This window comes from Hemicordylus capensis, chromosome 5 (genome assembly GCF_027244095.1).
Source record: "Hemicordylus capensis ecotype Gifberg chromosome 5, rHemCap1.1.pri, whole genome shotgun sequence".
NCBI classification, from domain to species: domain Eukaryota; kingdom Metazoa; phylum Chordata; class Lepidosauria; order Squamata; family Cordylidae; genus Hemicordylus; species Hemicordylus capensis.
The window spans coordinates 237,690,250-237,710,223 of NC_069661.1; the positions used below are offsets into that span (position 1 = coordinate 237,690,250).

Sequence of the window (19,974 nt, forward strand, 5' to 3'; positions counted from 1 at the left end):
TATTTGATTCAAATCTACTAAACTCCTGGGTAAGTGTCCATTCTCTGTGTTGTCTTGTGCAACCTTGCCGAGGTGTTATCCCAACTGAATAGATTTGTTTAGATCTGAATGCTTAAATGGCCCTTGGGCCACTTTGATTAGGTTGCACAGTGCTTGGGTGTGTATTTACATATTTTAAGTATGAAAAGCTGAGGGATAGAACACTCTTAAAATTGCCAGAAAGGGTCAAGCGGGGAGTGGGGGGTTGCACTACATGGTGAACCAGAGACTTGGCTGAAATGCTCTTCCTGGATGTGCCCACAAGCCCAACTTCTGGTATCAGGTCGGTTATGCCGACTTTGGGTGTGTTGTCCAAACCCATCAATGTAGGCATATCCTCTCCTACTTGTGGTCCAGAAGCCAACATCTGTAACCAACTTCAAATTTAAATATTTCAAATAAATGATGATGATAATAATAAGTAATGTCAGACCATCTTCTCTGAAAGTCTGCTTGCTGTTCATCTTTCCCTTCAGAGGAGTGCTGGGTGCAGTCTAGGATGTAATTGCAGTTCATACAAGGCAATGGTGAGACCCAACACACAGCCCTGGCAATGACCCCACATAAACTGAGGGTACACCCAAGATCATTTCCCAGACTGGGATTTCATGGAAGATATTTGGAAGTTCTTCAGCAGATAAATCAGTGCAAAATGGCTTCCCTGAAGGGAGACTGTTTGAAAACCACTGCCTTAGTCTGCACTACACATACCCGAGTCCCCTGCATTATGGATTCTCACAGTCCTGAACATATGCTTGAGTCAAGAAAACCATGCAGGATATGGTACTGATAGATGAAACTGTGAAATACAGCTACTTCTAAAACCCTTTTTTAAAAATAAAAGGCCCAAAATTATTTTAAAGCACTATACCTGCAAAACAAGTGAGAAAGCTAAGCATTGATCAGATAAATAAATAAATAAATAAAACAAAGAGGACTTTGAAGCTTTTGTTATTTGAACTCTATAATCAACCTAGTTATGTTCTGTTAATGGGTTCCTGTTGACTAGGACCTGTGCTATCATTGCTGATGTGCAAAATATGTCCTTGACATTTAGCCACGTTGGCTTTTCAGCTGTTTTTGAACTACAACTCCCACCACCCCTGAATATTGGCCACTGTGGCTAGAGATGATGGGAGCTGTAGTTCAAAACCAGCTGAAGAGCCAATGTCATGCAGCCCTGTTCTAGAGTGTGCGCTCTCTCTCTTTCAGCACTGGAGAACATGTTTCTCTACTTTCTGTTCAAAGCAACTAACAGGTTCTTCCTCCCCTTCTCCCAGCAAGGCTGCCACAACATCAATTGAATTAAAACATAATATTGTGGTACTAGTGTTGAATTTGAGTTAGCACAAGTATTATTTTTATTGTTTTATTGTTGAATTTATATACCGCCTTTCATTAAAACAATCCCAAGGTGGTTATATCACAGTAAAAACTAGTGTGGTAGCTGTTATCTGGAAATATTCTGATAGATACTCAAGTTATTAGGACTTTTGTAGAGAATAGCTACCTGCCAGTTTTGATTATAATAATACTTAGGTTGGGTTCATACATAATGTAGAAAGTAAGGCTGCCATGAACCACCACACCTGCTTATGAACCCAAAGTCTGTAACCTTCTACAAATCTAGGTTACAGATGTCGGGTTCACAACCACAAATAGGTTGGAATATGTTGACGTTGGTGGGTTTGGACGACACACCCAGTGTTGGCATAGCCATTCTAACACCGGAAGTCAGACTCCCACACGCACTTCAGGAACTGGCAATTTGTGGTAGCCTTACTTGCCGTGTTACATGTGAACCTTGCCCTTAGTGTTTTCCTAAACATTTCTTAGCTCAAAACTGTTCATGTGCATTCATTAAGAACTGCTAACAGTCTTTTAAGGAGGGCCAATAGTTTTATCTCTATATTACATAGAGGTACAGCAGAGTCGCTCAAGGCTATATCATAAGTACACATAGAAGCTATTCACATGATTGCTCAAAACCGGGCTGGGCTCCCTAAGCCCGTTTTTGAGCAATCATGAGAACCCCTGGGCTCGCGGGCAAGCCCTGTGGCTCTTTGGCAGCTAGCCCGCCTAACTACCCCTCACCCTAAATGAGGTTAATGGAATGAATACTCCGTAAACCTTATTTATTTTATCATTATTTATTTTACACACTGGGGTGGTGGGAGGGGAGAGGGAACCCCTGGAAGGCACTGCATGAGTGTGTGGTGCCTTCCTGGGGTTCAGGGGGCTGGGGCACCACATGATGGTGCTCTCCTTCCCCCGACCCCCGGAGCCCCTGATGGAGCTGCAGCGGGGCACAGGAACACCCAACTGGAGCAGCTGCTCGTCTGGGTGACCTATCCGGCCACCCAGCAACAAGCGACAGCTCATGTGTGGGGAGAGCAGGCTAAGCCCGCTCTCCCCGCACAAACCCCATCTGGTGCTTCACACCAATTGTGTGAAGCGCTTCATAGGGGCCATCACAATCAAAAACAGTGTTCTACCCAGGTTTGGGAACTGTGTGTGCTCTCAATTTCCAGTTGTGTGGAGGCAAGGTAAGAGGAAAACTTGGGTAGAAGTGATTGTGTGGAAGCAAGGTAGGAGAAAACCTGGGTAGCTTTTCCTCTTACCTTGCTTCCACACAATCACTTCTACCCAGGTTTTCCTCCTACCTTACTTCTATACAACCAAGAACTGGGAGCCCACACAGCTCCCAAACCCAGGTAGAACACAGTTTTTGATTCTGTTAATGACCTCATAGAGTATTACACAGAGGCAAAGCTTAGGCACAGCAGCTTGCTCAAGGCAATCTCGTGAGTTAAATGCTGAGATGAGATTTGAGTTTTCAATTCATAGGCTATGCCCTTGACTAGTACAGAGCTATACCAGCTCCACCTGAATAATCTGGTTGTGTACTGTAGAGACTTGCATTTTCTGATCATACTGTAACTAGTGGTGATGTTATGAAGCATCCATTGAGAGAAAACTCTTGAATGGATGGATTAAATAACCCTGACCAACAAGCTTTTGAAGAATGGGTTTTAAAGCTCTCAGGGCAGCTATTGTTATTTGTGAAAGTGGACATTTTAGAAGATATTTAAGTAGCATGGGTGACCCTAGTAATTATTGTCTGACCTGGTCATGCTGATATTGATCTTAGACAGCATTAAGCAAAATACAATGGGATTCGGTCAGCAAAGGGCAGAAAGATAATGAATGGGCAGTCAACAGGGTCATATGGATGGAACTGGGTCTTCCAAAGGTCTCCAACTTATTTTAAAATGAGAATACCTCTTTAAAGGTAGTTGTGCTTTGATGCAGTTTGCACAGGACATGGTTTTCCAAGCTCTGTGCAGGTGGAAGAGCAGCTAACAGCAGTATGCTCAGTAAGACAAGACAAGAAGCAATGTGCCCCTGCATCTTGCTTGTGTTCCACTATCATCGGTATTGCCATTTTTGATGCTAGGATTGGTCAAGCCATGTAAAATGGCAGTCACTACATTAGTCAATGGAGTGGTACCCACGGTAAGGCAATAAGGGCCAGTTTCCCCAGTTTAAGCTCTATGTGTCCCTGCAAGATGTCCCATATGTTTTAAAGCTTCTAATCATAGTCAGATGGCAGATATTGTACACATTTGCTGGATGGAATGACTGAATACAATGAGGAAAATACAGGAACATCTTCTGCAAGATATCGGCTAATGCCACAGACTTTAGATTGAATGTTAAAGTAAAATTGTTCCTTCAAGTCAGTGTCGACTCCTGGCGACCACAGAGCCATGTGGTTTTCTTTGGTAAAATACAGGAGGGGTTTACCATTGCTTCCTCCTGTGCAGTGTGAGATGATGCCTTTCAGCACCTTCCTATATCGCTACTGCTCGATATAGGTGTTTCCCATGTTCTGGGAAACATACCAGTAGGGATCTGAATCAGCAACCTCTTGCTCACTAGCCAAGTCAGTGTAAAAGTATAAGGCATACTTATTTGAGCTGAAATATACAGGACAGATTCCAGTTGCTTAGTTGCACTCCAAATATTTTCGATATCTCCCGTATATATTAGGAGCAGTAGTCTCTTTGCCTTCTGTCTATCAGTGCCCTACACTGAGGAAGACATCTCTCAATGTTTGGAGTAGATCAATGGCTAACTGAAAAATTACACTGATCTAATTATGTCACCACAAGAATTCTAAAAAGATGTATGTGCTACGGCCATCACATATGTGTTCTATATCATGAAACCACTAAACTAGAATAGTATAGGCTTTTAGAGCTGACATATTTATAAATTATGCATTTTGCTTTTAATGAGATACTATTCACCAGTTGGTATAGATAGCTGAAGTGTAATTGTTTTTCGTGATTATTTCAGTTGCAAGGATTTGTTAAGGGAAGGTTACATACTTTCTAATGTAACCAAATAGTATTGGTGTATGCAAACCCACCTTACTGCTGGTCGTCCTCTTCTTCTCTTTCCTTCAACTTTTCCCAGCATTATGGACTTCTCAAGGGAGCTGGATCTTTACATAATGTGTCCGAAGTATGATAGTTTGAGCCTGGTCATTTGTGCTTTGAGTGAAATGGACTCGATTACAACAGCAATGAATGCACCACTGAGAGACCTTAAAGGCCAAGTTGAAGACACATCATCTTGGAGAGAATATATCTATGTGGTTGCTACGAGTTGACACCGACTTGATGGCACTTACTCAATCATGTGAACCCATTCTATAGGCTTCTATATGGAACTCATTCAGTCTAACATGCTTACAAGATTTCTGTCCATTTTATCTTCAAAACAACAATGTCGGATGTTACCACTTCCATAGAGCATTAAAGTGTAGCATAATTCAACATTTCCATGTATGAAGGTATTCAACATGCATACATTACTGCAAGATTCCATGCTACCTCCTAGAGTGATCTTACTCTATACACGTGCCAAGCAGAGACCTTGCATGATTTTCACAGCACCACCTGCTGACCAGCTCTTGCATTCTGAGAAGAATCCACCCTTTCCCCAGTCATCACAAAAGTGGTAATGAAAAGGGGCGGGTTCTTCTTAGAAGGCAAGAGATGACCAGCAGGTGGAGCTGCAAAAATTGTGTGAGGTTTCTGCTTGGCTTATGTACAGAGGATAAGATCACACTAGGAAGTAGTTCAGAACCCTGCAGCAGTGTGTGTACAGGAAATAAGATCATGCTTGGAGCATACACAAAAGCTTTGAATATTCCATACCTTACTGGCATATAAAAATGGTGGTCTTAACTAATCTGATGCAAGCTAATGAGCTTAATGGCTTGGTGGGGATTGGTACCCAGGTTTCTTTGGGTACATTCTTTCTACTACACCAACAATATCAGCTATTTATGGTAGCTGATAAAAAGATTATGGTTTATTGATCCAAGCTATTAATAGTTATATAGGTTTTTAATTTGCTCAAAAGAAATTTAAATGTATTTACCCAGTTTTTAATTATTTATCCACCACATGTTTAAAACACATTAGCCTAGCAGAATTTGGCTTAGCACAAGGCATCACAAGTGCTTCTGTCTGGCATTGCCAGAAACCAAGTCTCTGAAACAGGCTACTGTGATTTCTTAATGTCTATCAACCTATGCTGCAAATTTTGATGTCCATCGACTGCAGCCCTTTCAGATCTATATTCTATATGCTTTGTTTGCATTGCCATGTTTTTCCTGTTGAAGTGTGTATGTGTGTGTGTGTGTGTTCAGAAATGATCAATGAATCTACTTTTGTATAAACAGGAATGTATATTTTTAGAAAGGATCTATAGAGCCTGTCTCGTGCATTTGTGTGCACCCAGTGCAGCAAAGGTCACAGAGTAACTGGTTGAAGTATATGTTTGTATAGCTTTCCAGTGACATAAGAACATATTTCAAGACTGCACATTACAGCTTCTTAAACTATGATGCAAACCAGGCACAGGAAGTTTTACTTAGATCCATGCTCCTAAAGATCTACCATTATTTTCCCATTCAATTTCCACACTTTTCAAAATTGCCCATGGATGTGCATGGTAGCAGGCAGCATAGCCTGGACATCGCCCCCCCCCACACCCCGGTTTTGAACTACAGAAGAAACCTTCAAATATAGTGCCACTTTTAGGGCAGAGATCTGCAGAGCAGTGACTGTGTCTGTTTTTGCATCTGGATTTGAAACATACTCCATTTTTTGGCAGCCCAAGAAGACAGCAATAAACAAAATGTATGTTGGAGAAATATTGTGCTTGATTAAGATAAGCTAAAAAGTGGACAGTCATGAATGAAAAGTATACAAACATACAATGGAGGATGCAATGCCTTCATTGTTCTTAATGGATCACTGTGCTTCTCTGAGCCAGTTATTTACTAACAAGCTCAATGACACAGTTGTGGGAAGCTCTACAGGAATCATACCTAGTGGCTGTGTGTGTCAACCCTGGTTCTGCAGGTCCTGGGTTATAGTAGGCTAGAGGCCTGGCCAGGAAAGCCCAGAAGGGCAAATTAATCTTGCTAATCCAGAGGTCTTACACTGCTTCCTAACCACATGCCTATTCCTTTCTGTACTTAAAGAGGGCTCTGGAAGTTGAGCACATATCACATACAGAGGTCATTCACCCAGTAAGAAAACTGTGTTCTACCCAAGTTTGTGGAGCTGTGTGTGCTCCCAATTTTTAGTTGTTTGGAAGCAAGGTAGGAGGAAAACCTGAGTTTACCTACCTTGCTTCCACACAACCAAGAATTGGGAGCACACACAGCTCCCAAACCTGGGTAGAACACAGTTTTTGATTGTGTGAATGACCTCACAGTCTTTTCTAGGTAAGGTTTCCCAGTTTACCCCACTGATCCTTTAACACACTGAAGCTCTTCCCATGATCAAGTGGGAAGGGCTACCCTGTTTTGTGGGGAGGAAGCCTGAAAGTGCTTACCTACCCACAGACGATTGGCGCCTTCTCCCTGGGTGGGTGGATCGCCCACCCAGACAAGTGGCGGCTTTGCTCCAGTGCTCCCACGCCCAGCCGCAGCTCGCCTGGCAGGTTCGGGGGTCAGGCAAAAGGAAGGGCCCCACCCCGGCACCCCAGTAATGCATCATGCAAGTGTACAGTACATTCCTGGGGTCCGCCCTCCTCTCCCCCACTCCCCGAGTGTGCCCGCCGTGGCTGCGAAGAGCTGCAGCTGACACACGATCAGTTGAACAAGGTTAACAGAGGGCTCGCTCCATTAGCCTCACAGGGGAGGGTGAGGGTATTTAGGCAGGGTTGCTGCCGAGCCGCCGCCGGGAGCAGCGTGGCTCCTGGCGGTTCTCACGCACAGCGAAAACCAGGCTGGGCTTCCCTAGTCTCATTATCGCTGCTGATGAGAATAGCCTTACTGGATCCTGGATCCAGTTCTAATTATCCTAGTTCGAATTATCCCTATTTACCAGGATCAATCCCTATTTTTTGCAAGCTGTCCTGATAAATCACTGTTATTATTTTGCCCCTATTTTCCCCTTTTGCATTGAAATTATGAAAATTAGTCATAGTAGTCCCACTGAAATTAAAAGGACAAGTTGGGCTTGGGCAGTAAACCTTGGTACAAAAATTGGGTACATTTGTAGCATCCCTGTTTTCATCTGTGAAACATCAGAGGGTGTATGGATTTGGACTCTGGTGACTTAGGTTCACATATTTGCTTAACCAGAGACTTATTCTATGAATTTGGGCAAATATTTCTTTCATTACCTAACAGAGCTATTTCATATGATCTGGACATAACATGGGGCCCTTTCTCATGATCTGTGAGAAGGGCTACTGGGTGGGTGGTGGGAAAGACTGCTTAAACTCACCTTCCCCACAATCAACTGCATAGTCCTTGCAAGGCAAACTGATTACATGCCCAGATGGTCACCAGCTACCCTAGACAGCACAGAGGTTTGGGGGCCAGGGCATGTTTTCCCAGTCCCCAGAAATCCCACAATGGCATTTTGGGGATACCCCCAGTGCTGGTTGGGAACCTGCTTTTGTGTCAGTGCTGCATAGCATAGCTCTACATTTTGTCCAAATCCACTATCTATGGGTTAACTGTGGCTTAGCAAACAGGATGTGAAACTAGGATCTGGTACTGGCCAGGGGCAGATTAAGCTTTTTGCCACCCATAGGCAGCCAAGAATTTGCCGCTCAGCCCTGGGGGCGGGGGTGGCTGCAATGGCTGTGGGGAGAGGGATCGAGGGGAATGCCCCCCACCTTTTAAAAAACTGTTGCTGCGTGGCAGGATGGGGGCAGCGAGGGCTTCTTCCAACTCTTTTCCTGCATCTCAGAGAGGCGTGGCAAAATTTGCCACTCCTCAGATTTTGCCGCCATAGGCAAATGCCTACTTTGCCTATCCGTTAACCGCCCCCCCACTCCATTTTGGCTTAATATCTTGGTTTGCAAACCACAGTTAAACCACAGCTCCCACATTTGGATGACGCACAGAGCTGTGGTTGAACTAATCAGGAATCTTCCATCATAGCACTGTACCAAGGAGAAGAGATAACAGACAAGGGAAGGCTCAGTGCTCCTTCCTGCTGCATTCACAACCCAAGAAACCATGGTCTGCTGGATAGTCTGAATGTAGAATAAAGGTCTCATCCACATGGCAGCTTGCAATATAGCAAGTTTGACTCTGTCAACAATCCTGGGAGGAACTGTGATGGCCACCCAATCTGTGGCTTGCCAATGGCCATCTAGTGAAAGTCTTAACAGGGATATGAATCTAATATTCTATCCACTCCACCTTACTTATGACCTAAGCACTTGTACAAATAAAAGCATTTGTACAAATAAAAGCATATTGGAAATTTAATGCATACCCATGCTACCTTATGATATGTGAGGCACCTATATATCTTTTTAAACCCTGTGGGTGCTAAGGGAACATTCTTGGGCATCTAGAGCCAATTGTGGTTTTCTTTCGCGTGTTTCTCAAGGTGTTAAAGGATGGATAGGTGCTTAATGTTTGCATCTTTTTTCCACTCACATTGAGAAATTGGCAGATGGATGAGACACACTCCTGCATTCTGAGTTGAGAGGTCAAGATTGCATTGGAATCAGTGTTCACTCTAACAGAGATTCGCAGATGTTGTTAACTACAACTCCCAGAATCCCCATCTGCAATGGCTTTTGCTTGGGGATTATGGGAATTGTAGTCAACAACATCTGGAAATCCCTGTAAGAGGGAACACTGATTGGAATGTGCATGGTAATGTGCATGTTGAGTCTTGAAGCAGGAGTTAAGCAGTATCACTTATCCAGGAACAGGGGCATAACTACTATTAGGCAAGGGGAGGTGGCTGCCTGGGGGCCCCCATGCAGGCAAGTCACATGAGGCAAGTCACATGACTATATATTGTGAAGTGTGTGTGTGTGTGTGTATCAGCGAGGGGCCCATTTTAAAAATTTGTTTCTGGGCCCACTCCAGCCTTGTTACGCTCCTGCCCAGGAATTCAGGAAGCTGCCTTATAATGAGTCAGACTATTGGTCCATCTAGCTCAGTATTGTCTACACTGACTGGCAGTGGTGCTCAGAGATGCCAAGGTGTGAACCTGGGATCTTCTGGAGGCAAACAAATGTTCTACCTCTGAGCTATGGCCCCAGCCCCTAAGGGGAATACCTTACAGCAGACAGTGCTCACATGTACTCATCCATCCAAATGCAAACAAGGGCAGACCGTGCTTAGCAATGGGAATAATTCATGCTCACTGCCATAAGACTATCTCTCTTGCCCACTTGTAGGCTGACTGGAAGGAACCTCTGAGTATATGCAGAGTACCATTTCCTTACAACTTAATCACATCACATTTCTTTATTGTATTTAGAGTTCTTGCCTTAGGCAGAGTAGAGGGAAGTGGGGTGGGGAGCATTTAAAAATACCAGTCAAAGATAGACTACAAAATCAGCAAAAGAACCCAGTTCAGATTTAACATTATTTTAGCACACAGCCCTGAACTGAGTGCATATAAAGCAAAGGATTAACAATGTTACCAGCGAACACAATTTTAAGCAGGAACTTAAAAGCTTGCGCCTTTCCAAATATGACATGATTTTCAGTCCGCCTAATGTTTGTAGCCAAGTGCAAGACATCAGATAGTGCTCCTGCATGCTGATCTCAGTATGTCTTGCATCCTAATATGGTACCTTAAATTGACCTGATTTTCAGACAGTACTGAGCTTTAAAAATAAGCCTCCCTCATGCTGATGAGCGTACAAAATCGTTAGTTGCCTCTGGGAAATTCAAAATCAATCAATCATTCATTCATGATCATCTTGCTTCCTAAGGCTGATGAAGAGTTCTGACTTATTTACTGTAGGTGCTTTGATGCTAAAAGTAGCGTGTTGGATATGAAGTATGGCTGCCATTAGATCTGAACATTGCAACTGATAAGATGAATCCAGGGGTGTAGCAAGGTTGGAGTGGGCTCTGGGACAAAAAAGTAAAGATGGTCCACTGCCCCCCACCTTCTTCAGAGAGGCGGGAGGAGAGAGCAAAGAGCAAGTTGTTGTCCACCTGGAGGGTTCCCCACTGTCACAGGCCCAGGGACATTTCTCCCCCTTGATCAGTTATAGTTTTATCCCTGGATGAACCAAGTCCTTGACTCTTTTCTTTATAAAGCCTTGACTCAGCTAATGGTGTATTCTGTTGTTAATTTTGCTGTTTGTACAAGTTACTTTATTCTATTGTTGTAAGCCAACTTGGATTATATTTGCAAGAAAAACAGGGCAAATGTTTTTTTAAAAAATAATAATAGTTAAAAATGTAATTGAATATTTTTAAAGGTACCTGGGTAGGGCCTGGGCAGAAACTGCTCTTTTTGTGTAAGGTGTGCAGCTATTCCATATGTTTCCAAGCAGGGTTGGACCACAACTGGGCAGATGTGTTCAGTGAAGGTGAGCCACCTGAAAAGAGATGCTTTGGGGAGCCTCCCAAGAAGAGTGGCATGAGGGCAGAGGGGCAAGGGCAGGCAGGTCAGACTGGGATGGACTTCAAAGCATGCTGCCCACCCTGCCAAACATCTGATTGCCCTGTTGCATCTGTTCTGTGCATGCCTCCTGCTGCGAGCTGCACACCATCATCATTTTATCACGATCATGTTCAGTGGGTGGGCGATGAGGCTTTGGAGGGTTGTGGTGAGGGGACGGGTCTGTAAGCTTGATTAAGCTGTTTGGCGGGCAGGACTTAGTGGAGCCAGGCTGCCAATGAGTACTGCCTTGAATTTTGGGTGGGGGTGTTTTCGCTTCCTACACCTGGAGGAAAAACCAATAAACAAGTCTCCTTTTTAAAAAGCAGCGGCAGTTGTGGCACCACAAAAATAAAAGTGAGGGCACAGCGTCCAATAGTTGAACATGGGGGCCTTTGGAACTTTTTATGCCTCTGCCACTAGTCTGCTGCCACCAAAGCAATATTGCCACACAAGATCACAACATAATTGAGGCTACAACTGTGCCACAGTTAGAAAGCAGGAAACCTATACACAGAGCAACTCACCCAAGAAAATGAGTGAAGCCACAGACTATAGTGTTGGGGTGTGTGATCATTTAGCAAAGCACCAAGGAAGCTAGCACTCCAGTTACAGAGTGCAGAGTTTAGTTTTTGCAGCTATTTAAGTATCACACATGGAGATCATTGTAGAGTCTAAACTAAATTGATTTATTGGTGAAGTACATTTGAGATAGGAAAGATCTACATAAGGAATAGGTAGCGAGCGAGAGAGAGAGAGAATTGTTTTCCATCTTCTCTCTAGGAGGAAAGGAAGTACCTGAGGAGGCAAGGCAGGGGTCAGAGTGCAAAGGAAAGCAGGGACAGATAAGGAGACCCTCACTAGCTACCTCTGCTCCCAGTGCCCCTAGTGGTCATTCGTATAGTTTGTGCAAAAGGTCAATGACTAGAACTCCATCTCCAATATATAGATCAAGTCATAGTTAAGAAATTAGGCAGATGTAGTAAATACAAATATGTTCTCTCAAGGTGATAAGCATATTGGAAACACAAACATTTCTAATCTCATCAAGCATGCACACTTATATAGTGGAGACACTAGCTTGCTCGCTCACTCACAATGGGGCAGTCACACTAACCTGGTGTGGAAACTGCACCAGCTGCTGTGACTTCTTCCCTTCCTTGGGAGGCATGGCTAAGCAGGGCAGGTGGGTCCTGGGGTGCTGGTGGTCTCACCATGTGTGGGTGCCATTTATTGGTAGGTTGGGAACTACGGAGACAGCCAGATACTAGTTAATGGAAGCTTCTCTAAGCTTCCTGGCCCAGCATTGTCATGATGCCCTTCTATCAGCAGCTACTGCCTTTCATGTGTCAGCCAGGCCCCTAAGCCTCCTCTTCACCACTGTCCAGAATGGCTGCATGTGTATCAATGTATATGGAACAACAGACAACCATGTTCACATACCCTAAGGGAAATATTTTACAGTCTCATTTGTAGTCTCCCGTCCAAATGCAAATTGAGGTGCAACAGGCAACCATGTTCTGGGGTTTGTTCTAATTCAAGAATTAAGTAGGAGTATGTTTGTTTGTTTGTTTGTTTGTTTGTTTGTTTGTTTGTTTAGCAAATTTATTGGCCGCCTGACTTCCTTAGACTCGTGGCGGTTTACATAGATTAAAACAACAACAGTGAGAACAACACCACCACCAAAACCAAAAACCCCACACGCTAAAAACTAAAAGCCTGGCAACATAGATAAGTTTCCAGAAGCTTCGTAAAGGACAGAAGGGAGGGGGCATTACGAATCTCAGGAGGCAGAGTGTTCCATAGGGAGGGGGCTGCAACAGAGAAGACGAGCCTGGGCCCCATGTACCTCCCATGATCCCGGAAACAAAAGTCCTTTTGTGGTAGTGAGCATGAGTTGTCCCCTTTACTAAGCAGGGTCCACCTCAATTTGCATTTGGATGGGAGATTACATAGGAGACTATAAAATATTCCCCTTAGGGGATGTGACCATAACTTGATGGAAGAGCATTTTCATGCCTGCATCTTGTGGAAGAGCATCTGCAGCTCTCTAGGAGAGGAGAGCTGATCTTGTGGTAGCAAGCATGACTTGTCCCTTTAGCTAAGCAGGGTCTGCCCTGGATGCATATGAATGGGAGACTAGAAGTGTGAGCACTGTAAGACATTCCCCTCAGGGGATGGGTCCGCTCTGGGAAGAGCAGAAGGTTCCAAGTTCTCTCCTTGGCAGCATCTCCAAGATAGGGCTGAGAGAGATTCCTGCCTGCAACCTTGGAGAAGCTGCTACCAGTCTGTGAAGACAATACTGAGCTAGATAGACCGATGGTCTGACTAAGTATATGGCAGCTTCCTATGTTCCTATGTAAGGTCCCAGGTTCACTCCCTGGCATCTCCATGTAGTAGGACTGAGAGACGTTATTGCCTGCTGTAACCTTGGAAAGCCACTGCCAGTCAGCCCCCAGACAATACTGAGCTGGACTGATCAATGGTCTGACTTGGTATAAGAGGGCTTCCTATGCTTCTAACATCCTTCTGTGTTCCTCCTGCTCCTACCCCGTGCAGTAACAACAAGCACTTCCTAGTAGCTGTTCCCTTTACCTGTGCCTTTCCCGTGTGGCACTGAGTTATTGTCCCTGCCTGCTGCCCCACCTCTGCTACTTCGTTCCATATACATTAGTTCCACTCGTACAGCATGACTGAGCAAACAAATTCATGAAGTTGCTGGCCCGACCAGCACAGCAGTAAGCAGCTCCTTCTCACTGCTGCCTGTTCATACAGCTGCCTCACGTCCCCTCAGGAACTACTAAGAGATGGTGTACAGTGGCCATTCTCAGTTTGGCAGCCCACACCCTCCCTCAGCCTCAGCACACATATATGCAACCCAAACCCAGGTTTTCTCCTTCCTTGCCTGGCAATAATTGTCTAAATGGAGAGAGAGGGAGAAAGAAAATCCAGGCCATTTTGTCCCCATTATCTTGGCAATCCTGAAAAATTCCTGACTTGGCAACCCTCTAGAGCTGGCTCAGTGTGACTGTAAGGTAATCTTTCCTTAGTAGCAGCAGCATGCATTATAGTTGTACTGGTGGTACTGTGAGAATATTGCCTCCAGTAGCTTGTGACTAGACTGCTACCTTGGTTCTGTTCTGCTGACCACTGCCAAACTCGATTAGCTCAATTCAGACGTGTTGTATGCGCATTCAGATGTCTGTGCACACATACATGCTTTTTGTGTGAGTGATTACACGTACATTTATTTTAAAAGCAAACCTGGGTACAGCCCCTCTGAGAAACACAGGGTACAGATAAGAAGTGTACTGCTGTATGTGTGTAGTGATGGGAAGGATTTGAGGGAGGACTAGGCCTCACTTAGAGCAACTGCTGGGAGGGTGGGCCTTTCCTAATAAGGGGAAAAAGCCCAGGAAATTCAAAACAGAAGGACCAATCCAGAGGGCTGAGTGGGAACTACACACACAGTCACCTACCAGAGAGGAGAAAACTTTGTTCTGAATCTGTTGGCCAGTTCTGTCCCAGGTGTGTGCTGAGAAAGCAGTGGACCAAGAGCGGCTGGGGAAATGGGAAGGCCACAGCCTGTGAGTAACAAGTTAGGACCAGTACAGTTAGATGTGTGAGGGAACTTATTTTGTTTTACTGCATTGCTTAAAATCTGAGTTGCCTGGTCAATGGAAACTCTTTCTCTCTCTCTTACAGTCTATTTTATGAAGAGACAATTGTTCTTATTCCATACTCTTGTTTTTATTTTTATATATGTATGTATGTATTTATTTCTTGCATTTCTAGACCACCCCATCCAAAGGTTCTTGGTGCTGTACAACAAGGGTAACAACAAGGTGTACAACGAGGGTAAACCCCTGCCAACTTGGCAAAGTGGCACCTTTTAACGTGGTGATTCTCTTTATTTAGCAGGGGGAGAGTAACTGGCCCTATTCACCCCCAGCACAGTACCTCCAGTGACTGTTGCTGGTGTCTATCTTATGTTTCTTTTTAGATTGTGAGCCCTTTGGGAACAGGGATCCATCTTATTTATGTATTATTTCTCTGTGTAAACTGCCCTGAGCCATATTTGGAAGGGCGGTATAGAAATAGAATTAATAACACCACCACCACCAACAACAAACCCTTGTTGGTGAATTGTGCTACTCTTCCTTTTGGGTCTGCCTTAGTCACATGCTTTTGAAGGCCAAGCCCTTTTTGGAAGGTTTTTGTCACTTTATCTCACAGGAAACTTATATGGAGAGTAGGATTTCCCACATCAAAATAAAATGGATGGTGGCATTACTGTGAATCTCTTGCAGTCTCCTACTGTGAATCTCCTACTGTGAATCTCTTGCAGTCAAGGATTCACCCCAGTGAACTCCCTCCTCTGCCTCTGGCTCAGGTAGGAGTCATGACAATCTGCGTTCAACGTAACATGTTAATAACTGAACATGCATTCAGATCTGCACATGTGCACACTATACACAGATTGTACATGTGTTGAATGTAATGTATGAAAAGGTCTGCTGTCATGCAGGAATTGCCCAAGTAGAACAGTCTTTATTGGATTGGATCCAAAGGTTCCCTTGCTCCAAAGAAAGGAGCTTCCTCCAGAGGAAAGAGTCTTTGGATCCAACCCATTGTGTAAGAAATCTGATAATCTCTAGAGATGTTTTGCTATAGAGGTGGGTTGTGGGGTCTGGCTGTTGCACTGACTCTGCTGACATTGCTCTGACCTCAGAGACAATAAGCCCCATGTACTTTATATGACCTCAAGCTGTGTCTTGTCTCAGCTGAATTTAATATTTGTTTCCAAGGTATGCTTCACAGTATTCCTTAGGATATGATCATGCTCTTCTGCATGGAATCTGCTATAAGTGTGTCAGTTACTGATACAGGGACCCCTAAGTCACACTATTTTGTTGAAATATTTCACTAGCTGACTTAATTCCAAAAGTTCAGTATAGAAATTTGTATTTGCGGCATGATATGTTGAAAGCATATAGGTTAGCAGCCCCCTCATCCAGAGGTTCCCTCCTGCTTGTCTTGTCTGACTTGCCAAAATCCATCTTTCTTGTCCACAATAGTAAATATGATTTTATCAGCCAATGGACACTGAACATCTGTTGGGAGTGCTGTCAAAATGCAGCTTTATTAAGTGCTCTGGGACCCAAACAAATCTGCAGTTTGCCATTTTCCTCTTCAGTGATGATGACCAAGCTGCTAACCCATGGTGTCAATTACCTCAGCTGTAGCTACTTCTTTTTCTATAAGTATAAGAATATGAAATTCTGTCTATCACTGGGAATTGTATTCCTGCATCCTTGTATTATAAATTCAGCTACTGGGAGTGTGAATATGTGATGTATCCCATTAAACTCAAGTCCCCTGCAAAGTCCAGGATATTCCATCGTCAATTTTTCTTTAATGTGGGTGCTTTATAGCATATACTAATTTGAACTAGGTGGAATCTAACAATGGTGTCTAGCTTTGTGTCTGCCTGTTACTGCTGTTAGATTGGTTTATCTTTTAGGGTTCTGTCCTGGAACTATCATAGGCACAATATCCAGATGTTGTTTTTATATGATCTGGTACTTGCTTTAGATTTATTAAGGCAAAATGTTGTCTTCAGTCCTAGACACCAAATATGAACTCTGTAGAAATATCCTTCATGTATTCAGTAGAATACCATAGCTGAGTGGAATCAGCATTTTAATCACCTGGTAACACTGCAATCTATGAAGAGTTCAAACTACAAAATACCAGCCGACATGTTGCACAGTGAACCACAATGAATAGTGTATATGACTTCTTCTTTTAACTGGGCAGGGGGAAGAGTTGAAACTTTAGACTAGGGTTTTTGGCTATGTCACTGAATGAGATGCTTGTCCTACCCACAGAGGCGAAATAATTTCATTTCCTGCACGTTGGCCATATCACTCTTAAGGTAAGGCAGGTTCTGGGTGAATGTGTTGCTCTCAGTGCGAATGCTGCTTTGTGTGGCAGTATTATTCCTGTCCCCCTGCAGCTGGGCTCTGCTCCTGATGCCTGGAGTGCTCCTCTGTGCTGCAGCCTTCACAAACTTGTCACCATGTGACCCGGCCATAAGCTCAATTTGTGTTTGTGAGACTTCAGAGGCATTGCAGATGTCTATTGCTTATTGTAAACTTAGCCCCAATTCCCTTAGCAATTGCTCCTCTAGTCTTTTATCAGTCACACTGAACACAATTTTATCCTGGAGCATATAATCTTTAGTGTCCCTAAATTCCTCATTTCTTGCTTTCTGCCTCAGCAATGAATCATATTTGTTGATCTTGGTTTCTGCTACATGAGGGGGAGGCAGGAACTGGTTTATCTCAAAAACAACATCCTTCTTAGGATTACAACAACTTGCAAATGCTGCCAAATGCCATCCTTTCCAGGTACTTCTGTATTTATGGGAACATGTATTTGAAAGGTGGGCTACAAATACTTGAAATACAATGTTTTTAAAAAATTGATTTTGGGCTGGGCAGGGCATTATAAATCTTTAGGTCCAGGACTTCTTCCATTTTGTGCAGCGAAATGGTCACTTCCACGTCTTTCCTTTCTTCTTTTCCTTGCCCTGAGTCTTTTATATACATGTGAAAATGCTATACCTGTTCTCTTACCATAAAACACTTTAAGACATTGAACCTGTTCAGATGTAACGCTAAACCATGACTTAGTGCTATGTGATTGAGCCTAAGGAACTTGCACGTTCCCCTCTCTTCTTCTCTCATGAGTGAAAGGAGAAGAGTGAATGCTTTTGTTTTTTAAACATTAAAGCAATGTTCAGTATCACATTATGTATGAATTTTGGGTACTGTGGTTAGATGATGAAATATATTTGGAGCAAACAAGAATATCAAACCATGGTTTGATATTTATTCTGGCTTGTTCTAACCATAATTAGTTAACTAATCACAGCTTCCCAAATTTGTGCATACCAGGGAGCTGTGGCCTGTTTAAAAGTGGAAACTCTCCCCTCTGTGGTGAGAAAGAAGAGGAAAGGAGGAAATGTGAAAGATTGTAGATGCCTTAGGTTTGTCCATGTAGTGCTAAAACATGGTTTAGAATTGCATCCGAAATAGGCTATGATCTTTACTGTATTCTAACTGTGCTCTTATGAATCTGCCCTAAGCAGGCTGTAATAAGGGAGTGGCTTTTTCCTTCCTCCTAAGGCTTCCTGTTCCGTTTCTCAATTGCTTCCCCCCTGAAACCATTTGGTTGATAGTACAATTCCCATCATCTTCTGTTCTAGGTCTCATCATCTACCCTGTTTCCCAGGTGGTGGTAGGCCAACACAACAGTTCCACAATCTTTCTTTGGGGGATATTCGAGCAAAATGTTTTAATATATGGGGTCCACTCCATGTTTTTCTAGTTGCTCTTACAGCCCAGAACTTAGGGACCTTCCAGAATAGGGTTTACTAAAGACTGCAGCTCTCTCTCTACACATGTGAGTTTGCAGCAAACTGTGGACACTGTATGAACATATCAGGTTGCCTTATGCTGACAGAGCTACTTGGAGATACCTGGAACTGAATCTGGAACCTTCTGTGTGAAAAACAGGTGGTTTACCACTGAGCTATGGCCCCTTCTCAGTTTAATAGGAACAGAGTAAAAGTATAATAGAACAGCCTAATAGAATGCTCTCTGGATGTCACAGCCAACAGGTAAGTAACCACAAAGTTAGGTTTTTGTACTGGCTGATGGAGATGGTAGGAAGAACTGGGCTTAAGCAAAATAGCTAAGTGAACTTACCTTGTCTTGGTCCCAAGTATGAAACTTGGTCCCAAGTATGAAAATAAAGGCTTTTTGGAGGAAAGTTGCTGCAGTTATAATAGAAATAGCAGATTATGAAATATCTGCCTTACCCCTAATGTTTATGATGAGGTACATTGTTTATTATGAGATACTAAATAGGAGATGGTGGAAATGGGCCTGCTTGGAAAATGGCTGAAAGGAGTATGGTACTTGATACCACACTTGATACTTTATAATTGAGACTTTGTTAGATCTAGGGAAAGGAGAGAAAGGATTGAGAAGGTAAGGAATTGTTACTAAAACTGGAATTTAAGTTAATTTAAACTGTGTCATTGGAAATACTGGCTGATATCCAGACTAAATATTTTTCCAAATATATTATTGAATATATAATATCATAACAATGTTTGGTTAATTCATGATGACTGATAAATCCCAATTCCAATAGGGATATGATTGATTTATAATATCTTCAAAACAACAGTGGTTGACATCCAGACTAGAGGGAGAGATTTTTGACAGTCTTCCCTTCCCTCTGCAGTTGCCTGCACCTTCCGAAATTATGTCTCTGAGGGCTCCATGACATAGTTTCAGGAGGCACAGGCAACTGCAGGGGGGAAATAACTGAAAATTACCTTTCCCCTGTTGTGCAACAAAAAACACTGTTGTGTTGGCGGCAGCACATTTTGGTCTGGATGTCAGCCATTGCTGTTTTGAAGGTATTATCAGTTATATACCTTTCTGAATGGTTATTTATCAGTTATAATAAACTAACAATTATTTTCTCTTGTAGTGTTATGTTATATTCAAAAATGAAAAAGCTTTAGTATTAGAGGGCACATATTTGCTTTTGCTTATGTATGGCATGAATAAATGCAGATCTACAGATCCATGCTACACATACCAATGCATATATGTTATGCGGGCTTTGGGGTGATCTCACATATAGGATCTTTCTGGAGGAGAAGAAGAGTCACTGGACAACCTGTGTAAGCTTGACACCTTTTATGTAACTTTTATTGAGTATAGCAGACAAGATACAGCAGAGTAATAAAGCCAATAATGCAAAATCACGAAGGGAATAATATAGCAAATCTGACTAAAATTCTAGTTGCAGCTGTTGATAAGCAAACGAACACACCCCCCCTCTCTCTCTTTCACACACACAGATACACACACTCATAAGC

At 43.2% G+C, this 19,974-nt stretch overlaps 1 protein-coding gene across 24 annotated transcripts in view; it reads left to right on the forward strand.

The window, feature by feature from the left end:
* CACNA1C (calcium voltage-gated channel subunit alpha1 C) overlaps window positions 1–19,974 on the forward strand; it is an 852,604-nt gene that overhangs the window by 90,617 nt on the left and 742,013 nt on the right. Inside the window, exon 1 of one of the 24 annotated variants that reach the window (XM_053254993.1) lies at window positions 13,955–14,044. The exons of 20 other annotated variants lie outside the window; for them this stretch is intronic. The gene's annotated coding sequence lies outside the window, so the exon portion shown is untranslated. Of the gene's footprint in view, window positions 1–13,954; window positions 14,045–14,466; window positions 14,597–16,900; window positions 16,948–19,974 lie in introns of those variants that run through there. 3 more of the 24 variants (XM_053254991.1, XM_053254996.1, XM_053254992.1) reach the window with 3 other exon arrangements.